This window comes from Ochotona princeps, chromosome 2 (genome assembly GCF_030435755.1).
Source record: "Ochotona princeps isolate mOchPri1 chromosome 2, mOchPri1.hap1, whole genome shotgun sequence".
Lineage (NCBI taxonomy): Eukaryota > Metazoa > Chordata > Mammalia > Lagomorpha > Ochotonidae > Ochotona > Ochotona princeps.
Genome location: NC_080833.1, coordinates 36,029,887 through 36,053,221, shown reverse-complemented (window position 1 = coordinate 36,053,221; position 23,335 = coordinate 36,029,887). Strand labels below are relative to the sequence as shown.

The window sequence follows — 23,335 nt, the reverse complement described above, 5'->3', positions numbered from 1 at the left end:
CATTAACCAAGAAAAGATGGAAGATGGAGTGGATCAATCAACCACCTCAGCTATATGCTTGCAGCAGAAAACTGGACAAGGGGAAACTCTAAGATGGACTATGTCAATCAGTGGACTCTGCACCAGCCTCATCGTACCTGGACTGTTGCTGATGATATGTTGGAGCTTCTAATTGATCGAGGTGACGCTCTGCTGGCTCTGCCTTCAAACCTGAGAGGGCCTCCCTAAGAGGCCGTTGAACTTGACTGGAGTGGGATGCTGGACTCTGTATGGTGTGAGCTTGTAATTAGGGAATCCCAACGGAACCTGAGCTGTGGTTATACATCATGGTGAAGGAATTCACCATAGGGGAAGGGTTTGGGGTGAAGGAGGGAGAATCCCAGTACCTATGAAATTGTGTCATGTAATACAATGTAATTAATGAATAAAAAAATGTCTGGCAAGTTATTGGTCAATATGATTTGGAACTTGGAAATTAGGGTCACCAATATTTATACATATAATTAATATAAATTGTTGCATCGTTTTAGAAGGTAAATATGAGACTCAGCACTGTTGAAGCTGCCATTTCTAGTGCCAGCATCCTATATGGGTGCCAACTCAGGTCCTGGCTGTTCCATTTCCAATCCAGCTGTTTGCTAATATGCCTGCGAAAGGAACAGATGATGGCCCGGGTCCCTGGGTGCCTGCATTCATGTGGGAGGCCTGTAGAAAGCTCCTGATTCCAAGCTTTAGACCAGCCCAGTTCTGGCTGTTCTCTCTGCAATTCCGCCTTTCAAGGAAATAAATAAACCTTACTAAAATAGGTAAATATAATTATATCAGTTCTCTTCTAACTAATCATTCAGTGCCTCAAGCTATACAATCAGAAAGTCTGATATATTTATTCTTTTTCAAAGATTTATTATTTAATTTTATTGCAAAGTCAGATACACAGAGAGGAGGAGAGACACAGAGAGGAAGATCATCCGTCTGATGATTCACTCCCCAATTGACTGCAACAGCCAGAGCAGCGCCAATCCAAAGCCAGGAGCCAGGAACCTCCTCCAGGTCTCCCACGTGGGTGCAGGGTCCCAAGGCTTTGAGCTGTCCTCAACTGCTTTCACAGACCACAAGCAGGGAGCTGGATGGGAAGTAGCGCTGCCGGGAATAGGACCAGCATCCATATGGGATCGCGATGCATTCAAGGCAAGGACTTTAGCCGCTAAGCCATCGCACCGGGCCCTAATATGTTAATTCATATTTCCCTAAGAACTTTCAGGTTAGAGTGGAGCAGGCGGACAGGAGGAGGCTTTTATCCCAACCCTGAAGATTCCTAGATCCTCACCAAGGACTATCAGTATGAGCACCGAAGACTACATCCCTACTGCCAAGGAGACCACGGGGAAATGGAGTGCCTTCGGAGACCAAGAACTCTGAGGTCACCCACCTCCATTTGGATCTACCACATGGGATGGAAGAAGCCCAAATCCTGCCTTGCAGGATCCAAGGTCATCGGAACAACAACCAGGATCCCTGAGCTGTCTGCAGAAACAGAAGAACAGTAAACTTCCTTCGGGACTAGGGAGAGGAGCTTTCTCTGGTCCTTGCCTGCTTCCAATTTTGCGTCCCCACCCCCTCTCGTAATAACCATCAGGATCGCTCCAGAAACCCCTCAAAACAAACAAACAAATAAAACTAGAAGAGATAGAACAACAAGGAAAGCTTAGAAACAGACAGGAAACGGTCAGCGGGAATGCACTTATAACTCACTGGGTGGGACACAAAGATTAGTTACTCCTCACTGGGGTATGGAAGATTTCTCTGCACACCCCTCCTAAATATGCTCACCTAAACTGTTGACATATATCCTGTTGAATTATAGAGTTAGACCACCCGAAAAACAGCCAGGTTTAGCGAAAACATGCTTCAATGCTATAAACTGCTAAATACTAAAATTAAAATAGGCATGAGACAGCTGAATAGCAATCTAAGCCATTTTAAGGTGTATAGAACACGGCTGAATATAAACCAAAACTGAAATGTCTATGAAGAAGTCACAGGTTGTGGTTGAGAACCTGCATTTTCCTATTAACATATTGGTTAATCAATACTATGTCAATTAATGCCACAATGTTGTAAATGGTTGGAAATATTATGTTGGGGCTTTTAATTGATTGGGATGATACTCTGCCGGCTCTACCTTCAGACCAGAGATGGTCTCACCAAGAAAACATTGAACTTACCAGGACAATAAGATGCTGGATTTTATGCTTGGTAAATACCTCCAATGAAAGAATGTCAACTGAATTTGAACTATGGAAATGCAACAAGGTGGAGCAATCTGCCGTGGGGGGAGGGTGTGGGGAATGGCAGGGGGAATCCCAGTGCATAAAAAATGTATCACATAATGCAATGTAACTGATTTTAAAAAAATGAAATGCAATAAAAATATATGTTTAAAAAAAAATAATTCAAAGTTTAATAACACTCCTCCAAGATTTAAAAATTGGAGAATAAAAGTATAATTAATTTGCCTGTTCTCCCAAAAAAAAAAAAAAGAACTTTCAGGTTGTTCTGTCCTATAAAAGATAAGGACTATAACTATTGTTTTATTAAAAACTCAAAATTTGGGCCTGGTGTTGTAGCGTAGCAGCTAAAGTCCTTTCCTTGAATGCACCGGGATCCCATATGGGTGCTGGTTCTATTCCCGGTTACCCTACTTCCCATCCAGCTCCCTGCTTGTGACCTGGGAAAGCAGTAGAGGATGGCCCAAAGTCTTGGGACCCTGCACCGGTGTGGGAGACGAAGAAGAGCTCCAGATTCCTGGCTTTGGATTGGCGCAGATCCTGCCATTGTGGCCACTTGGGGAGTGAATCATCAGATGGAAGATCTTCCTCTGTCTTTCCTCCTCTCTATATGTATCTGACTTTGCAATAAAAATAAATACATCTTTTTTTTTTTTTTTTTAAATCTCAAAATTTGTGACGATTCTGTTCTCTCCTGGTCTGATCTACTTTAGCTGATCTCTGCTGGGCTTCCACATGTGTCTGGGGTCAACTGATTAGATCATCTGCTAGGATGACTTCTCTCACACATCTGGCTGTTGACAAGCTATTGGCCATTGCAATGGGCGAGATCAAGCTGTACTAAAACATCTCTCATGATTCCACAAGCTTGGGTAGGTTTCTCCACATGGAAACTGTGGTGAGGATGCCAGAGCAGAAATGGACAGTAAGCTTCAATGAAAAAGCACTTCTCAAGTCCGAATTGGCACCACATTGGCAACTGTGTCATTGCCAAAGCAAGTCAGCGTGGAAAAAGGGTAAAGTTACAAGAAAAGGGGGAGTGAACTTAGGGAGGGAAAGAATTTGTGGCTTTCTTTGAATTTACTCCAAGTCCAACATCCATACCCAAGTTCCGCTGGAATTAGCTTAGTCCACTAGCATCATTCTTCCTGGAACCATCTTATAGAGTAAATGTTTGTGTTGACCCCAAATTTCTGTGTTGAAATTCTGAACCCAGTGTGGCTTTATACATAGGTGGCACCTAATTTAGACTGGTTTAAAATTATTCTTTTTTTTTTCATTGCAATCATGTGAGAGTGATACACATGCAATAGATCAGTATTTCAAATTTCAAATTTTGTTCTCTCTGGCTATCATTAAGGTATACGCTTCACGTGTTGCTAGAAAGTAGCAGTAAACCACATCTTTACTTAGCCATAAAATCACAGAATAAGCAACCAATACAGTGTGTTCCCTGGTGGTCTAGTTAGGATTCAGCAACCAATACTGTACACTGAACCATACTGTAAATGTGTTTTTGATATAGATATTCAAAAATTACATGAGATACTCAATATCTTATTTTAAAACAGGATTATGTTAGATGCTTTTGCTCAACTATAGGCTAATGCAAATGCTTGGGGCACATTTAAGGGAAGCTAGGCTAGGCTGTAATATTTGCAATATTAGGTGTATTAAAAGTATTTCAACTTACTAAATTTTCAGCTTATAATGTGTTTTTCAGAAGGTAGGCCCAGGGCCTGATGTGATGACTTAATAGCTAAATTCTGACCTTACAACTGCCGAGATCCATATGGGCACCTGTTCATGTCCCAGCTGCTCTACTTCCCATCAAACTCCCTGCTTGTGGCCTGGGAAAGCAGTGGAGAATGGCTCAAAGCCTTGAGACTGTGCTCCCACGTGGGAGACCCAGAAGAATTCCTGGCTCCTGGCTTTGGATTGGCTCAGCTCCAGTTATTATGGCCATTTGGGAAATAAATGAGCACAGCGAAAATCTTTCTGTCTTTCTTTGTCTCTGTAAATCTAATCTGCCTTTACGATGAAAGTAACTAAATCTTGAAAAAGAAGGAGGAGGAGGTAGGTCCACTGTAGTCAAGATGCATCTGTATTTAGAAATGGGACCTCTAAGGAAGTAATTAAGGTTAAATGACATCATAAAGATGGGTCCCTACTGCTGTAGTGTACAGAGGCATCAGAGCTTTTTTCTGTCTCTCCCCACCACTTAACCTTTCAATAGCTGCTGGGCCACTTACATAGTAGTCAGGGCACAATCTGGTTCAGTCAGTAAAGTCTAGGAGCTGAGAAGACAGTGTTATATAGTGTAGGATATGACTTCAAGGACTACACCTTGGCAGGGCCAAGAGAGGGATCATAATTATTTTTTACTAGATTTATTTATTTTTATTGGAAAGGCTGATATACAGAGAGGAGGAGAGACAGAGAAGAAGATCTTCTGTCCGATGGTTTACTCCCCAAGCGGCCGCAACAGCCAGAGCTGAGCCAATCCAAAGCCAGGAGCCAGGAGCTCTTCTGGGTCTCCCACGCGGGTGCAGGGTGCCAAGGCTTTGGGCCATCCCCGACTGCTTTCCCAGGCCACAAGCAGAGAGCTGGATAGGGCTGCCGGGATTAGAACCAGCACCCATATGCAATCCCAATGCGTGCAAGGCAAAGACTTTAAACACTAAACTATCACACAGGGTCCAGGGATCATTATTCTTAAAACGGAATGGTGCATCATGAATAATAACATGTATTAGACACATATGTTGGATAAATTGATATGAATAAACATGTATTGGACACATATATTGGAATAAAAGCAGACTATAAACAATTTCAGAACCTATAATGAAAAAAAATTTTTAAAAGACAGTTAGGGTTGCATATTTGGTCTAATAGTTAAGCCACCAGATGAGACACTCTTCATCCCAGCTTCCTACTAACTCAGACCGTGGGATGAAGCTGGTGTTGGCTCAAGTGGTTACGTTCCTACTTGGCATGTGGGAGACTTGGATAGAGCTCGTGCTTCCTAGCTGTATCTGACCCACCGCCAGTCACGGTGTGCTTCTGAAGAGTGAATCAGTGAATAGAAACCCAGTATCTCTCTCTCTCTCTCTCTCTCTCTCTCTCTCTCTCTTTCTCTTTCTCTCTTTAATAGTAAGTACTTGCCAGATTGCATAGTAGTAGGATTAAACAGAAATGAACAGACCAATTGGTAAAGCTGAAAAACCTACAAAATTTGGTAACTAATTAGATTAAAAAAAATGAACAAATGGGAAGAGTTAGCGCTGAATCTCAGGATTCAGGCTTAAATAACCAGTTGGATGATGATGCTTTTCTTTGTCCTAGGGAATACGGAAGAAAGAAGAAGTGTCATTATTTCATTCACTCTTATTCACACACTCAACAGGTTTTTAGTTCATTTTGCATGAGATGAGGATAGCAGTTTGGAATACCAGTTAGATGTCAGTTATACTGTGCCCTACAGCTGAGTGTCTGGCTTCAATTCCTGGTGCTGGCTCCTGATTTCAGATTACTGCTGACCCTGAGAAGCAGTGGTGATGACTCACGTCATCGAGTTCCTGTAACCCATGTAGAACTGAATGGCATTCTCACATCCTACTTCCAGCTCCCCACCCCCTACCCAACGCACACCTTTGCAGACATTTGGAGAGTAAAGCAACTGTGCTCAAGAGTTCTTTTAAAAAATATTTTTTTTTTAAAGAGAGATCTATTCTCTCTCTTTCTCTGATACTCAAATATAGATACATAGACAGCATAAATAGATCTGCATGCAAAAGAAATGTGACACAAATGTATCCACTCAGTATGAATATTATTTTTTAAGAGTACAATGATGAGACATGTTGATTTTGTGATGCCTGTGAAACATGAAAATGGAAACATGGGGCTAAAGATCCAAATAGGGCCCATCGCCATGGCCTAGTGGCTAAAGTCCTCGCCTTGAACGCACTGGGATCCCATATGGGCATAGGTTCTAATCCCGGCAGCTCTGCTTCCCATCCAGTTCCCTGCTTGTGGTCTGGGAAAGCAGTCGAGGATGGCCCAAAGCTTTGGGACTCTGCACCCGTGTGGGAGACCTGGAGGAGGTTCCTGGCTCCTGGCATCGGATCGGCACAGCACCAGCTGTTGCACTCACTTGGGGAGTGAATCATCGGATGGAAGATCTTCCTCTCTGTCTCTCCTCCTCTCTGTATATCTGACTTTGTAATAAAAATAAATAAATCTTTTAAAAAAAAGTATTTCCCCTTTTAAAAAAATAAAGTTCCAAATAAAGTTCTCAGCAGGAAAAATGTGACAGGGAGAAAATTGTTAACAAGTAAATGGCCTCCATGGAATACTACTCAGCTATTAAAAAAACAAAATGCAGTTCTTTGTGGCCAAATGGGCCAAACTGGAAACCATAATGCTAAGGGAAATGAGCCAATCCCAAAAGGTTAAATACCACATGTTTGCCTTAATTTAAGATGATATGATGTTATGTATAACATGTTATGTTTTGAATGTTATGTGTTGTGTATAAACTAAAATTGAAGTGTAGGTGAGGTGGTCACAGAAGGTGGCTGGGAACTCGCATTTACTTTCAACATATTGGTTACTCATTACTATGTCAATTAATTCCATAATGATGTAAATTTTTCTGATGGTATGTTGGAGCTTTCAATTGACTGGGATGATACTCTGCTGGCTCTGTCTTCAGACCAGAGAGGGTATACCCAAGAAGCCGTTGAACTTGACTGGACAATAAGATGCTGGAATCTATGTTTGGTATACGCTTGCAATGGGGGAATCTCAACTGAACTTGAGCTGTGGTTATGCAACAAGGTGGAGGAATCCACCATGGTGGGAGGGTTTGGGGAGGGGTGGGAGAACCCAAGTATCTATGTAACTGTGTCACATAATACAATGTAATTAATGAAGTTAAATAATAAATAATTAAAAAAAAAAAAAAACAAGTAAATGGCCTCAACCTTTGCTCCCACTCCTGAGTCTTCTCTTGGCCAAGAGCGTTCTGAGCATAGCACATTGTTCCAGCTTTGAGAATGAAGAATAAGGAGAATGACAAACAGCAAGAAAAGGCAAAAGTTTAAAAGAAGCAGAACTTAGGCACAGAACCACAAGTGACCCATATCAGAAGAATCATAGGAAAGAAGAAGGAAAGTGGAAGACACAGGGTAGGGAAGCACAGAGACAGAAAGCTGCATACACTGGTAGGGTAGGTAATTTGCAGAATGTGTGACAAGTGGATAGCCAAGGTAGAGGCCTTGTAACGAGTATTCCCATAAATTGCCTGCTCAGTTTCCAGTGGTCCCTGCAATGTATTCATTTTGCATTTACTCTTGGTGGTGAACTATGTACTTCTTTAAATATGATTCCATGTAGGGCCCGGTGTGGTAGCCTAATGATTAAAGTACTCGCCTTGCCTGTGCCGGAATCCCATATGGGCACTGGTTCATGTCCTGGCTGCTCCTCTTCCCTTTCAATTCCCTGCTTGTGGTCTGGGAAAGCAGTAGAGACCGTCCAAAGCCTTAGGACCCTGCACCCATGGGGGAGTCCGGGAGGAAGCTCCTAGTTCCTAGCTCCTGGCTTTAGAACAATTCAGCTCTGGATGTTGCAACCACTTGGGGAGTGAACCAGTAAATGGAAAATCTTTCTGTCTCTACTTCTCTCTGTAAATCTGACTTTACAATAAAAATAAATAAAGTCTTAAAAAACTATAAGTCCATGCAGAAATTAAGCCATATTCTTCACCTATTCATTAATGACTGCATGTAAATTGAGAGCATATACACGAAAATTATAATATACACATGTTCAATGCGTATTTTTTTACTTCAACCACACATCTTGAATCTTATATAAATACAAAGGTTTACATATACATGATCACTTTCATTATGCTTACATAAATGATAAAATCATATATATGTATAGATGTGTATATATATATATATATGAATATAAAGGTTGTCTATGACAGATTCTGCTACTAATGGTTTTGGTAATGAATGAGAAGTTGGCCAAGAAAAGTAAGGAAGCCTACAGCTTCAAAAAGCATCTTAAAGTCATAGACTCTCCATTATAACAACCATATGGCAGCTTGAGACAAAGAATAACTATGGGCATTATAATTTGGGAGCATACAAGTTGAAATCCATGGCACTATGAAATAAAAATATAACTAACAAAGATTACAAAATAGGCAAATAAAGTGGATTCCTCAGAATCTAATACCGGGAGCCAAAGGATATTGTTTCATAACTAAAAAGTAACAGACATTTATATTTAAATATTATTTGAAAATTTTAAAATAATAGAGAAACTTTTAATCACCTCATAATATATTTAGAATCAGATTTTTAAAAAGTTTGATAACTGTGAAATGTATATTAATTAAAATATTTCTGATTAGTTATCTAACAAACTCATGACAAATGACCAGATTAATTTGACACAACATCTCCAGGAAAGGCACAGAACAGAAAAATATGAATTTATCTGTCATCCTATGCAGAGGTCATACTAATTTTCTCCATATTGCTCCAATTTAGTATCCGTGAGCGTGAGCACAGATTTTTGAAAGTAATAGTTGTCACTATCTAAAATTATGTGTTAAAGGAAAAGGAATGGAGTTGGAATATAGTCATTTTGTCCATGGTAAGAGTAGAGTTAATAAACTCCTAATAAATATGAGGAAATAGGGCCCAGCATAGTAGTCTAGCGGCTAAAGTCCTCGCCTTGTCATGATGGGGGAAGGGTTTGGGGTGAAGGGGGGGGGGAATCCCAGTACCTATGAAATTGTGTCATGTAATGCAATGTAATTAATGAATAAATGAATATATATAAAAAAAAAAAGTCCTCGCCTTGAATCCCATATGGGCGCCGGTTCTAATCCCGGCAGCTCCATTTCCCATCCAGCTCCCTGCTTGTGGCCTGGGAAAGCATTCGAGGATGGCCCAAAGTCTTGGGACCCTGCACCCACTTGGGAGACCTGGAATAGGTTTCTGGCTGCTGGCTTTGGATAGGCGCAGCTGTGGCTGTTGCAGTCACTTGGGGATCACTCCAATGGATGGAAGATCTTCCTCTCTTTCTCTTATCCTCTCTGTGTATCTGGCTTTCCAATAAAAATAAATAAATCTTTAAAAAATAAATATAAGGAAATGAGGTCCAGTGGGATGACTCAGTGGCTAAATCCTTGCCTAGTATGTCCCAGGATCTCTTGCACATATGGGCGCCAGTTCATGTCTCAGCTATTTCACTTTCCATTCAGATCCGTGCTTGTGGCCTGGGAAAGCAGTGCAGGATGACCCAAAGCCTTGGTACCCTGAAGAATCCATTTGAGAGTTGCAGAAGAAACTCCTGCCTCCTGGTTTCAATCAGCTTAGCTCTAATTATTCCAGCCACTAGGGGAGCAAACCAATGGATGGAAGATCTTTCTCTCTGTACTTCTTTTTATGAAATCTGCCTTTCCAATTTAAAAAATAAATCTTAAAATATATATGGAAATGGGGCTGCGGTGGCAGCATAGCAGGTTAATCCTCCACCTACAGAATCAGCATCCCTCATCGGCTGTGGTTTGAGTCTCTGAGGCTTCACTTCTGATTCAGCTCCCTGATTATGGCCTGGAAGGATGGCCCAAGTCATCTGGGAGACCCTGGTGTAGTGCCAGGCTCCTGGCTTTGTATTGGTTCAGATCTCACCATTGCAAATATTTGAGGAATAAACTAGTGGATGGAAGATCTCTCTCTCTCTCTCATAGTTGCTGTTTATGTATGTTGCCACTGTATTAGTCAGCTTTTTGTCACTATCACGGATACCTGAGAGGAGCTCCTTATCTTGTGGATCTACCAAAGCAATCTAATCCAATTCAATCATTTCCCAAATGGCCTGTCATTAGGCACCATAATTGGATTTAGATTTCATCCTCTCTGCACCAATGCCCAAAGAATTTGGAGTTTAAATGGCTGCACAAATTGGGGAGCCAAGTCATTCTCAAACTCCGTCACTCTCTACTTAAAAAAAAAAAAAAAAAAAAAAAAAGATTTATCTATTTTTATTGTGAAGTCAGATTTACATAGAGAAAGATCTTCCATCTGCTGCTTCTTTCCCCAAGTGGCCACAAAGGCCAGAGCTGAGCTAATCTGAAACAAGGAGCAAGGAGCTTTTTCCAGGTCTCCCACGCGGGTGCAGGGTGCCAAGGCTTTGGGCCATCCTCGACTGCTTTCCCAGGCCACAAGCAGAGAGCTGGATGGAAAGTGGAGCAGATAGGACTGAAGTAAATGCCCATATGGGAACCCTGTGCTTGCAAGCTGAGGACTTTCAGCCACTAGGTTACCATGCCAGGTCCATCTCCACTTTTATTTTTAGAAAAGAAGTATATAATGAATTTCCATCTACAATTTACACCCAGTTTGTATAATCGCAAACATTTTTCAATTGTTGTTTTATTTATATTCCACGCCTTTTTTCCCTTGCTGTTTCTATTGTTTGCTTTTTAGTTTGTATGGCCAAGAGCAATTTCCCATCGATAGTAGCCAAGGCTGGGCCTGGTTGAATCCAGGAGACAGGAATTCAGTCCTGGTCTCCAACATAGGTGGCAAGTACCCAAGTCCTTAAGCCATCAGCTGCTGCTTCCCAGGGTGTAATCTGCAGAAAACGGGTGGGGAAAGAAGCTGGGTCTCCAATCAAGGCACTTTTACACGATATGCAGCTATCCCAGGTGGGATCTTATCTGTTGCACCAAATACCCATCCCCTTTCTGGTGTCTGTAAAGAAAATCTTAAACATTACTTCATTTCAACATGTATCCATAGATAAGGACTCTTAAGGCAAAACTATAACAGACCCCTTGGAGACATAGAGTTGAACCCGTTACAACATTAATGATAATTTCTTATTCATGTAATACTCAATCTCCATTCAATGTTTTTGTTTTGTCACAAAAATACTTCATTTTGCAATTATTTATCTGGTTCCAAAGAATATACATATGATAAGGTGGTTGATATACCTTAAGTCTCTTCTATCTATGATGATGTCCTCTTCTTTCCTGTTTCTTAGGTTTTCCTTTAGTTTTAAAATCTCTACCCATTTAAAATGCATGGTTTAAGGAGATTTTTAAAAATTCTCTTTTCTGTAGAAAGTAATTTAGATCTCAAGAGTTTTCATGAGTCTACTACAAAGGTTTTTCTGGAACTCATTTAACTTGGCTTTCTGTGTCCTCTAAAGCATATAGGAGAAAAATTGATTCAAGGAAACCAACAATCAGAGTTTAAGTCAAATGACCTATTCTTTTTTTTTTTTTTTAAAGATTTATTTATTTTATTACAAAGTCAGATATACAGAGAGCAGGGGAGACAGAGAGGAAGATCTTCCATCCCATGATTTACTTCCCAAGTAACCACAATGGCCGGTGCGCGCCGATCCGAAGCTGGGAACCAGGAACCTCTTCCAGGTCTCCCACAGTGGTGCAGAGTCCCAATGCATTGGGCCATCCTCGACTGCTTTCCCAGGCCACAAGCAGGGAGCTGGATGGGAAGCAGGGCTACCGGGATTAGAACTGGCGCCCATATGGGATCCTAGGGCGTTCAAGGCGAGGACTTTAGCAGCTAGGCCACGGGCCAAAATGACATATTCTTAAGCCAGAAATTTATAATTTCAAACAAGTAAGATAATTCCTTTTCTGCACCTCTTTACATACTCAAATTTACCCTGAGAAACCAGAGTTTAGATCCCTGGAATACATGATACAGAGAGAGTAACTGCAGCAGATTGTGTAACTGGCCCAGCAACTTTGTGCAGCAGCAAGTATACTGATGATAGTTGGACCAGAAGTGGGGAAAAACAATAGCTACAGACAACCATAAGGTTAAATAAAAAACCTTGAACTTGCACTGACACTGATTAGCAATCTTATTGAAGTGAATAAAGTCAGTTGACCCAAGATGATTTGAAAAACTGATGAGAACAATCAATTGAGTTACTTTTAAGTAAATTCAAACATATTTTCCCCTTTGTCAGAAAGAGGCTTTATTAATGATCACAAATTAATGTTTCAGATAAAGGTACAATATTTAAAATCTTCATAAAAGTTAATTTTCTGGGCCTGGCGCCATGGCCTAGCACTAAAGTCCTTGCCTTGAATGCGCCCCGGGATCCCATATGAGCACGAGTTCTAATCCTGGCACCCCACTTCCCACCCAGCTCCCTGCTTGTGGCCGGGGAAAGCAGTCGAGGATGGCCCAAAGCCTTGGGACCCTGCACCCCTGTGGGAGACCTGGAGGAAAGTTCCTGGCTCCTGGCTTTGGATAGGCGCCAGCGCCGGCCATTGTGGTTACTTGGGAAGTAAATCATGGGATGGAAGATCTTCCTCTCTGTCTCTCCTCCTCTCTGTATATCTCACTTGCCAATACAAATAAATAAACCTAAAAATAAAAAAATAAATAAATGTATAAATAAAACCTGAACCAGAGCTGTTAGTAGCCAGCTTTAAAAAAAATAGAAGTTAATTTTGGGTCTTTAAATTTGAAAGATATCTATTTAATTGTTACCAGGTTACCAGCATCTCCACCCAAGACTGATAACTAGTTTGCAAACTTTCTTTGATCTAAGGTTCTATGTCCCTGGGTTCCAACACACACCAGTGTGAACTCTATTGCTGTCCTATTGTGCATCAAAGTCAGGATTCTACAGACCCCATGGAGGCATGGGGTTGAACCCAGAGCTTTCTCCTTTTATGTGGCCTTAAGCGATAATGAGCAGATCAAAGCAATTTTGTTTAAGTTAACCTGTCGCTGTCCCACAGCGATGGACTTGGTGCACGGAGCCGATAATAACACACGTGGACCCTGAGTGATGGTCAAAGCCGTAGTTTATTAGAGGCATCAAACTTTATACACTGAGGGCCATATAAGATAAGGGAGGAAGTATTGAGCTCATCAACAAAACCATCAATGCTTTTGTTTGGAACTCTTTTGTATATTACACCAGGTGTTCTCATATACATACTGTCCACTCAACTGTTCTTATGCAAATGATATCCAATAAGGTATACAAAAGGTAGCCATTTGGTTATTCTCCTCCAAATATTATCCAACCAACTGTAATCCTGTGCTCACTGACCTTCTAGGGTCACAATGTCCTCCTACATTAACCCAAGTTTACTTCAACTGCAAGAGAGTCCTCTACCAACGAGTTTATTCAATTCTTCTAAAAATGATGCTAATATTTTCAGGCTTTTTTCCTTTCAGAAACAATAGTTGCATAAGTGGAATACTAGATTAAATCTAAAAAGGAAGGCTAAAGTCAACTTTCTTTTTTCTTTTTTTTTAAAGTCAACTTTCATTATTTTTCTGCACATGATGAAAATGGCATAGGATATTCTCCTCTCATCCTACCAAGTCCCAAGCAAATCTAATTTGAAGTGTTTGTCCTTGCCAACCCCTCAGAAATGAACAGCCACTGGAAAGTAAACCAACAGAAAAGTACATCTCTCTCCAATAAAGCTGTAGGTTTTATGACAGCATACAAATCCACAGTGCTAGTTTCAGCACTCCTCTTTTTCCTTTTAAAAGTTACTTATTTGAAAAGCAGAATTACAGAAAAACAAATGGAGAAATATCCTATCCTATATTTGCTACCCAAATATACACAATACCAAGGGCTGAGCCAGATCGAAGCCGAGCCTGGAACTCATCCTGGTATCACATGTTAGTGGCAGGTACCTAACATTTTCTTTTTTTGTTTTTAAGATTTTATTCTTTTTATTGTAAGGTAAGATTTGCCGAGAGAAGGAGAGACAGAAAGATCTTCCATTCACTGATTCACTCCCCAAGTGGCCCCAACAGCCAGAGCTGAGCAGATCCAAAGCCAGGAGTCTGGAGCAGATCCAAAGCAAGGAGTCCAGCTCTCCTGCATGGGTGCAGGATCCCAAAGATTTAGGCCATCCTTGACTGCCATCCCAGGCCACAAGTTGGGAGCTGAAATGGAAGTGGAGCAGCTGGGACATAAACCAGCACCCATATGAGATCCTGGCACATGCAAGGTGAAGACTAGCCATTAGGCTACCACACTGGGCCTGGGACCCCACTTGTTGAGGCCATCATCTGCTGACTCCCTGGATGCACATTAGCAGAAATGCTGAGTTAAAAGGAAAGTAGCCAGGATTAGAATCAAGCACTCTTATGTCAGATGCGGGTGTTCCAAGTGATAACTTCTGTTCTGCCAAATGACTATCCCAGCATGTCATTTTTTTTAGTACAGATACCTAACTCCTTAATAAGATAAAACAAAGACAATAATGTTTATCTTTTTAGGAACTAGATACAGCAATTATTTAGAGTCTTCAAACGTTGTGATTCTTTACTTTTTCTAATTTGATAGTGCATCCAACTTGTTTGAAAAAACAAATCAAAGAATAATTTAGTCAGACAGATCCATCTTGCTTTTTATAACTATTACTTATATTCATGTCAGTGGAGGAGCTGAAGCATAGCCCATCTTCACCACTACACATGAGGAAACAATCATGTATTGTTTAGCCAGTGCCAAAGCCTTCCCTAGGCTTGTGGACCAATTCCGTGATCCACTGGGTATCAGGGTTTCTTCTCATAGCATTGTGGATTGGGTCAATGAGGATCACCTTAAAGAATTTGTACATCGAATGTTCCCCAACCCAGGCAGTATATAAGACTCTTCAAGTCTATAGTAGCCAGCAGCCAACTTCACCCCAGCAACAGAGTGCTAGTTTCAAGTAAACTTCACTTATTTGATATCATTGTGGACAAGTTTGTCATAGGTTGTACATGTAGGTACTGGGTATTTGTGGCCACTACTGCACATATAAATCCAGTTTATTACATAACCTTGCCTAGCCTTGTATCTTAGTGTGTATTGTTTGTCAAGTCAAGTGGGCCAGGGAACTGTGGAGGCAAGAGAGCCAGCAGCGATACCAGCAACAGCTCTCAGAGGAAACCATTTACATTAGTACATTTGGATGTACTTGTAAACAGCTCTCTTGGCTTACCAGCTGGCTGCTGTCACACAAAAAAGCTCCTTTCTCCCTTGATTATGCTATTTATTTACTAATGTAACCAGATAGTTTTTCCCATGCAATTTCCCACATCCTTCACTTAACTAATTGACTGGGGTCATTCAACATTGTCCTATTGTTCCAGTATTTTGTGTAAATCTGTGGTTACATGTGGAGGCTTGATGAGACTCAGATTAATTTTTCCCGGCAAGAATACATTCAATGTGATGCTATGTACTTATGACATCATGTCAGGAGGCACATGAAAACTCGTTCTACTTTTGGTTACGATAATAAGACCGGTGAGTGGATTCAGGTATTGTCAATTTGATCCATCTATTACAGGTTTTCCCATCAACCTAATGATTTCATCAGACAGTGTTGGTCATTGCCTAAATGTATCATTTTATTAGGGGATCCAAATCTAATTTTTTTACAGACAAGCAAAACTTCGTGACTAATTGTTAAATAGTAAGCGGTCCATTACATTTTCATGTTCATTTGTCACATTGTTGAATAAACTGGCCCCTGTGTCTTTCCATTCTTTTGACAAAATCCAGTCAAAATTTCCTTGCATTCAGGGAAAAGGGATGTCTCAAGATTATCTTATTCGTTTCTGCCTCATTATGTCCTTCCTTATGTAATTGTTCCCTTAGCTGACATATGATGAATGGCATTTCCATCTCTCCAGTTACTTTAGCCAAAAAAATTATATATTATCCTTGATGTCACTGACCTAATCCCCTACATGCAGCTAACCATTTTGGGTCAATCTATAAAAAACAAGCTCATTAATTAGGTACAGTTTGCTACAAATTCTAGAATGACTAAAAGCAGATAGGCTCTGTGACCTTCATTATATCTCAAGTTATTTGATTGGGGGATAAATTTTATGGTATTTATTTTACCGTGCGTCAAACTTACACACATATTTTATAGGCATTAGTTGATATGTTTCTGTTCAAGACAGCAAACATCCCTATGGTCCCACACAGTTCCCAGCCTTCTTCGTAGTCAACTGGAATCACATGCCAAGGACTGATCAAACAACAGTGAAAAGAAGTGAGCTACGTAATTTCTAAACCAAAGTAGAAAAGAGACAGTGTAAGTATGACATGCTGCTTCTCCCCTGGCAACTGTCACACTGTAGGTGCCCCATTTTGAGACGTTAGACCCAGAGGGAAGCAGCCTGACTTGTTGGCTCATCACACGGAAATGGCTAACCTGTGGAGTCAGACTGGACTCATCTGAGTGAGCAAAAATTAAGTCATTACCTTTTCAGGACTGCTTTCTTGGTTGAGTCTATCTTAACAAGTATGATATCCAGTGCTATATAATAAAATAACACAATTAACACAATTTTTACATAAAATCCTATTGGTGAATAAACAAGATTTGGAAAAGGCTGTGGTTGAGAACATGGCACAGAAAAGGCTAAATTGGAAGTAGAAATAGTCTTCTTGGGAGAGAGAATTTTCAAGTTGGAGTTATCAGGAACAGAAAGCATCTAGAAGGGAAGCCAAGACCAAGATCCCAAGTCGAAGAACTATGTGTGGGACAGCTGCGCCACTTGACATCCTTCCCCCTATCCACAAGCAACCACCAGCTTCCCGGTTACCACACTGCTAAATATAACTCAGGAATAAATAGAAGAATCTGCCTTGGCAATTCGGTTCCTCAGAACTCCTTGCTATAGTACTAAGCAGGGGGAAGTGTTGTGAGCTAATCTTCTCCCCATTTTATTTTCTTTTTTAAAAAATCTTTTTCCCATTTTAATTATATAAAACAACCTATAACATGAAACTGCTGATGAATTACACCAATAGGTATGTAACAATTTAGAAATCTTGCCTTCCATGTATTCTTCTTGAAACAAACAAGAAAAATCAGAGTTGAATACAAATGTGCATTCCAGCAAATATATATGTATACACATATACATATATATAAAGTAATTTATAAAGTCATTTAAAAAGTGGGTGATATCAGAGGAAAAACGGGCCAAACATAGGCACAGACATGTAATGTCAATAAAAACCAACACAGAACCAAATAATATGCCTAAAATGCAGTTGTTCGAAGTAGGAATAGAAAGCCAAGAGTTAAAGTAAATGCCATTCAAGTTATAGTATGTTTATAAAAACAGAATATCTTATTGACACAGGTTTTTTTAAAAACTGAAATTATCTAATAAAAAAAGAAAAGTTATTACAATTTCCAAGAAAAAAACACATAAATCTATGCTCCAAAAATGAAGCAAATTAAAATTCAGTCTATATATGAGTGTTTGAACAACTAATGACAAATGAGATAAGAAAATTCACTTGGTCCTGATATTTCTATTTCTGTTGTCAATGTCTTACAATTTTGAGAATGGATTTTGAAAAATCCTAATGCATTATGATTCTTGCTTACACACTACAGCCATTATGAAGCTGTGCTAGTCTCAAATCCACTTCTTGTCCTCCCGCTACTTCGTCTATACTGCTGGGAATTGACTCATTCCATTCTATTTCTGGAGTCCCCCACGCTGGTTACTTTCAGGTAATGGGAGAAATACTGAGGTTAAGAGATCGCTACTTCAGACTGCACATCCAACAAGGGCTATGTCTTTCCTGTATTTCTCCTCTCTTCTCTCTATCTCTGCTCCCCCAGTGCAGTCCTTCCCTTGTGGTTTCAGTTCCCGCTGAGAGGTCCCTGCTATCTGTTAACACCACCTCCACTACTGATTCTGCACCCCCGTGGGCGGGGAGGGGCAGAGAGGCTTTCTGTTGTGTCTAAATTCTGCTTCCCCATTTCCAGCTCATTTGTAACCCACTAATAAGCAGCTCCTGGAACAGAATTCCTTCTATCCAACTACATGGCAGAGACTCTGTTTCTCTGAACCCTGATGGATATAATTCATTTAAGCAGTGCATATAAATCATGAGAACGCCAATTGATCCTCTATCAAAAGACAAGGAAGAAGAGAATTGAGACCAAATATATGTACACACACATATACATATACATTTGCTGTTGCTTTTAAAAAATTTATTTATCTGAAAGGCATACTTAGAGAGGTGAGAAAAATCTATCCACTGGTTCACTGCCCGAATACCCACAATTGTCAAGGCTGGAACAAGTCCAAGTCAGGAGCTTGAAGCTTCTTCCAGGTCTCTCACATGGGTGCAGGGTCCTATGGATTTGGGCCATCTTCCCCTGCTTTCCCAGGTGCATCAGTGGGAAGCTGATTGGAGCAACCAGTACTCAAATAGGTGCCCATATGGGATGACTGTGCTGCTTATCCTGCCGCACCACACAGTACCAAGCCCCCCGTGCAGTTATTCTATAGAACCCCTTAGGGTGGATTTCCTCACCTCACATAACTCATTCTTTCTAGGTATTCAATTACGAACTCAGCTTCTACATATAGAATGACTATTCATGTGATTGGCTTAGGGAGACACAGAAATGAACTAGAAAACATGCTTGCACTACAGGACTTAGAGTCTAGTCTAAGAAATGAAACATGTTCAGGCCAGGCACCAGTTCCAGCCAACTGCTTGACTTCTCATTTAGCTCTGTTTATGATCTGGGAAAGCAGCATAGTACAACTCAAGTCCTTGGGTCCCTGTACTCACTCCTGGCTCTTGACTTTAGATAGACATTGCTCTGGCTATTTCAACTACTTGGTGAGTGAACCAATGGCAGGAAATCTCTTTGTAAAACCTTTCTTTCAAATAAAAATAAATTAATTTTTAAAATGAAAAGGGCCCAATGTGGTAGCCTGGAAGCTAAAATGTTCAGTTCCATATTGTGGCCTGGGAAGGCAATAGAGAACGACCCAAAGCCTTGGAGCCCTGCATCTGTATGGGATACCCATAAGAAGATCCTGGCTCCTGGCTTCAGATCAGCTCAGCTTCAGGCATTACAGCCATTTGGGGAGTGAACTAGGAGATAAAAGATCTTTCTCTGTGTGTCTCCTTTTCTCTGTAAATCTTACTTTCCAATACAAATAAATATTTAAAATAATTAAATAAAACATGCCCAAGTGTTCAGAAACATGCGATACCTATTCTACAACAATTCCAGGATCAGGCACGGTAGCCTAGTAGCTGTATCCTCGCCTTATACATGCCGGAATCTCATATGGGCGCCAGTTTGTGTCCTGGCTACTCCACTTCCTATCAATTTCCTTGCTTGTGGCTTAGGAAAGCAGATGAGGACGGCCCGAAGCCTTAGGACCCTGCACCCATGTGGGAGACCTAGAGGAAGCTCGAGGCTCTGTCTGCTGGCTTTGGGTCGGCTCAGCTCCAGCCGTTGTGTCCACTTGGGAGTAAACCAGATCTTTCTCTCTGTTTCTCTTTCTCTCTGTGGATCTGTCTTTGCAATAGATTGAATAAATCTTAACCAAAAAAAAAAAAAAAAAAAAAGAATTCCAAGGAAGGCATGATCAGCTCAGCTGGAGGGTCAGGAAGAGCCTTCAGAAGGAGCCGTCGTTAGAGCAGAAGTGTGAACTTGTTTGAAGTTCAGAGATCATGAAGGGAGGAGCATGAACAAAGGCATGCACTTGGGCAAATGTACCTGGCTTATACTGCATTGTATTTTTGTTTGCCAGAGCAGTGTGTTATCGAAAGCAATGAGAAATACGGATGGCAAGTAGTAACTTGTGGCCAAATTTAAAAAAAAGCAAAAACTTTGAAATTCCAAGCTTCAAAATAAAGACCTCAGACATTTGTGGTTGTCACTTGCTTCTTTCAGGCCTTGGAGAAAAAACTGGTTTTTTAAAATTTTAGTTCTTCTTCTTATTATTATTTTATGGTACAGTTCCAAAGATTGTGGGATTTCCTTTATCCCCTCCCCAATTCCCTCCATTCTCACTGAGTTTCCCTATATAATTACTAAATTAAATAAATAAACGTTTGAAAAAATATATATAACCCAACCAGAGGAGCAAAAGTGGACATGAAGGACACTGCAAATGGCCCACTCAATATTCATTTCTCTGATTTCTATACTAAGAGAATCCCAATTTTATATGAAGCAGCACTATATACAGTAGTAAAATTTTTTTCATTTTTATTGTACAAAAGAGGATGTCTCGTATGACTGGCCATATGACCCAGTTCTAACCAGTGAGAGAACAAAAGGAAATCTCAGGCTTCTAGAAGTATACACTGGCTCCTTCAGTCTGTTGTCCCATTCTTCTCCTCTTGTTAAGATTATAGACTCCACTGAGATGTCCAGCCACAATCTGTGTCACTACAGATGCTGTAACAGAAAGGCAGAGGAACCTGGATCTTTTATGACATCTTATAACCTGGAACAGCTGCTATAATCCTAGAATTGTTACCTCTAAGCATCTTTTTATGTGAAGGAAATGAACTGCTATATAATTAAGCCATGTTAACTTGCAACTAAAAACATTCCTAATTGACAGAGGAAATGTATTGAAAAGATCCTAAGTAGTTCAGATTACACAAACTGAATTGGATTTCAACAAACTATACTGGAGCTGGGTTAGTGTAAATCTTTCTGTTTCTTCTCATTACTTACATTCAGTCTCTTGGATTCTCTTTTCCTTGCTCTATTCTGATTTTCTTGACTCCTCTGCCCAGGTAGCAGAACATATGGCCGACTAGTTTCTTCATTTTACATTCAACATTGAAGACAGATTAATCTCACTCTCTTGATCCTCAATAAAAACAGGTTTAAAAAAAAAACCAAACAAACTTCTTGACTCATTTTGAGCCACATGCTGTTCTGAGACTAACAATTCATAGACAGGTAGGGAAAATCAAAGACATACAATCTCCAGCAAGAACCATATGGGGGCCCAGCAAGATGGCTCAATCATTAATCCTCACCTTGCATGTGCCCAGGATCCCATATAGACTCCAGTTCAGGTCTGGCTGCTCCATTTCCTATCCAGCTCTCTGCTTATAGCCTTGGAAAGCAGTGGAGGATGGTCCCTAAGCCTTGGGACCCTGCAACCACATGGGAAACCCAGAAGAACCTCCTGACTTCGAATAGGCTGAACTCCAGACACTGTAGCCACTGCTGCCACTTGGGGAGTAAAGAAACAGATGTAAGATCTTTCTCTGTCTTTTCTCTGTAAATTTGTCTTTCCAATAAGAAATAAATCTTTTTAGAAAATAAAAAAAAAAAAAACATATGGATAGAACTGGAGGACCAGCAGTTTCCACAAGAGTTAGGATGGCTGACAGACAAAACAATGAATGTCTACTATGAAATTATTTTTGGGTGGTGGTATCAAAGTGAAAAGAGAGATTCAACAATTTAATAGGAAGTCGATTAACAGACTTGAAGGAAGATAAAGGGGAAAAGGAGTTGAGGATGGTTTTACCATTTCTTATTTTTTTAAAAAAAGGAAAGGAGAAAAGACTTGGTGATGAATCAAGTGGCATTATCATCCCATAACTTAGATCTGAATGCTGTTGATTCTTGTATAATACAAATTTCGCTGCTTTTAAGCATCAGATTCTGGTTTCAGTTCCTTAAAGATTCCATATAAATCAATATGAGGATCACAGAAATTCCAGTGAATAAAAGCCAGGGATTAGGGAATAGGATGAAATTAAAGGAATTAAATATATAAATATATATAAATAAATAAATAAATAAATATATATATATATATATATATATATATATATATATATATATATATATATATATATATATATATATAAAGCTATTCTCACTTACTAGCGACCAAGGAGATACAAACTAAGCAATGAGACATGCTATCTTTCTTTCACTAAGTAGGTTAGTAAATAGTCTGGCAGCTAAGGCAATGTGCTGGATCTGGGCACTCAACTCAACAATTGCCAGAGGAAGTAGGCATAGCCTTTAGAGTAAGTATTGTGGCCAAAATTATTCATGAGTCACAGAAATGTTCCACCAGAATGATTCTACTACTCAAAAAAGATCCTAAGCAAATAACCCAAAAGGTGGAAAAAGGCTTTTACGCATTAAAAAATATTTTCCCCTGAATTGCTAAAACTAGTAAAACTTATTGAAAACTGAGGAGCAAGTAGTGGCTTAAGAAACGATGATGAAATGTCAAAGTAGCCAGACATTAAAATGACAGTCATTGAAAAACACATAGTAACCGCTTTCTGGTCTCGGCCGTAGAGGCAAAATGACGAAGGAAACGTCGTCGTTCGGGAAGCGTCGCAACAAGACGCACACGCTGTGCCGCCGCTGCGGCTCCAAGGCCTAGCACCTGCAGAAGTCCACCTGCGGCAAGTGCGGCTGCCCTGCCAAGCGCAAGAGGAAGTGTAACTGGAGCGCTAAGGCTAAAAGACGCAACACCACGGGGACCGGCCGGATGAGGCACCTCAAAATCGTCTACCGCAGGTTCAGACACGGACTCCGTGAAGGTACAACGCCTAAACCCAAGAGGGCAGCTGTTGCCGCATCCAGTTCATCTTGAGAAGAATTCCAACAATTAGGCAATAAATATTTTGGTTTTAAAAACAAAAAAAAAAAAAAAGAAAAGAAAAGAAAAACACATAGTAACCTAGAAAATGCTGCTTACATAACCTCAATTGTATTTGCAATTTTCCATGTATAAATTTAGATTAAACCAAAGTTTATCAAATCAAAATGAAAGTTCACCCCAGGAGAATGACTGTCAAAATTTTGTGTATTTTCTTTCTTTCTTTCTTTTTTTTTTTTTAAGATTTATTTCATTTTTCTTGGAAAGTGAGATATACAGAGAAGAGGAGAGACAAGAGAGGAAGATCTTCCATCTGATGATTCGCTCCTCAAGTAACCGCAATGGCCGTTGCTGTGCCTATCTGAAGCCAGGAGGCAGAAACTTCTTCCAGGTCTCCCATGCAGGTGCAGGGTCCCAAGGTTTAGGCCATTCTTGACTGCTTTCCCAGGCCACAAGCAGGGAGCTGGATGGGAAGTGGAGCTGCCGGGATTAAAACTGGTGCCCATATGGGATCCTGGAGCATTCGAGGCAAGGACTTTAGCTGCTAGG

General features: G+C 40.4%; 1 pseudogene; it reads left to right on the top strand.

Moving 5' to 3' along the window:
* The first annotated feature begins 22,467 nt into the window (after positions 1-22,467).
* LOC101527609 (large ribosomal subunit protein eL37-like) lies at positions 22,468-22,839 on the top strand (annotated as a pseudogene).
* The last annotated feature ends 496 nt before the right edge of the window (positions 22,840-23,335 follow it).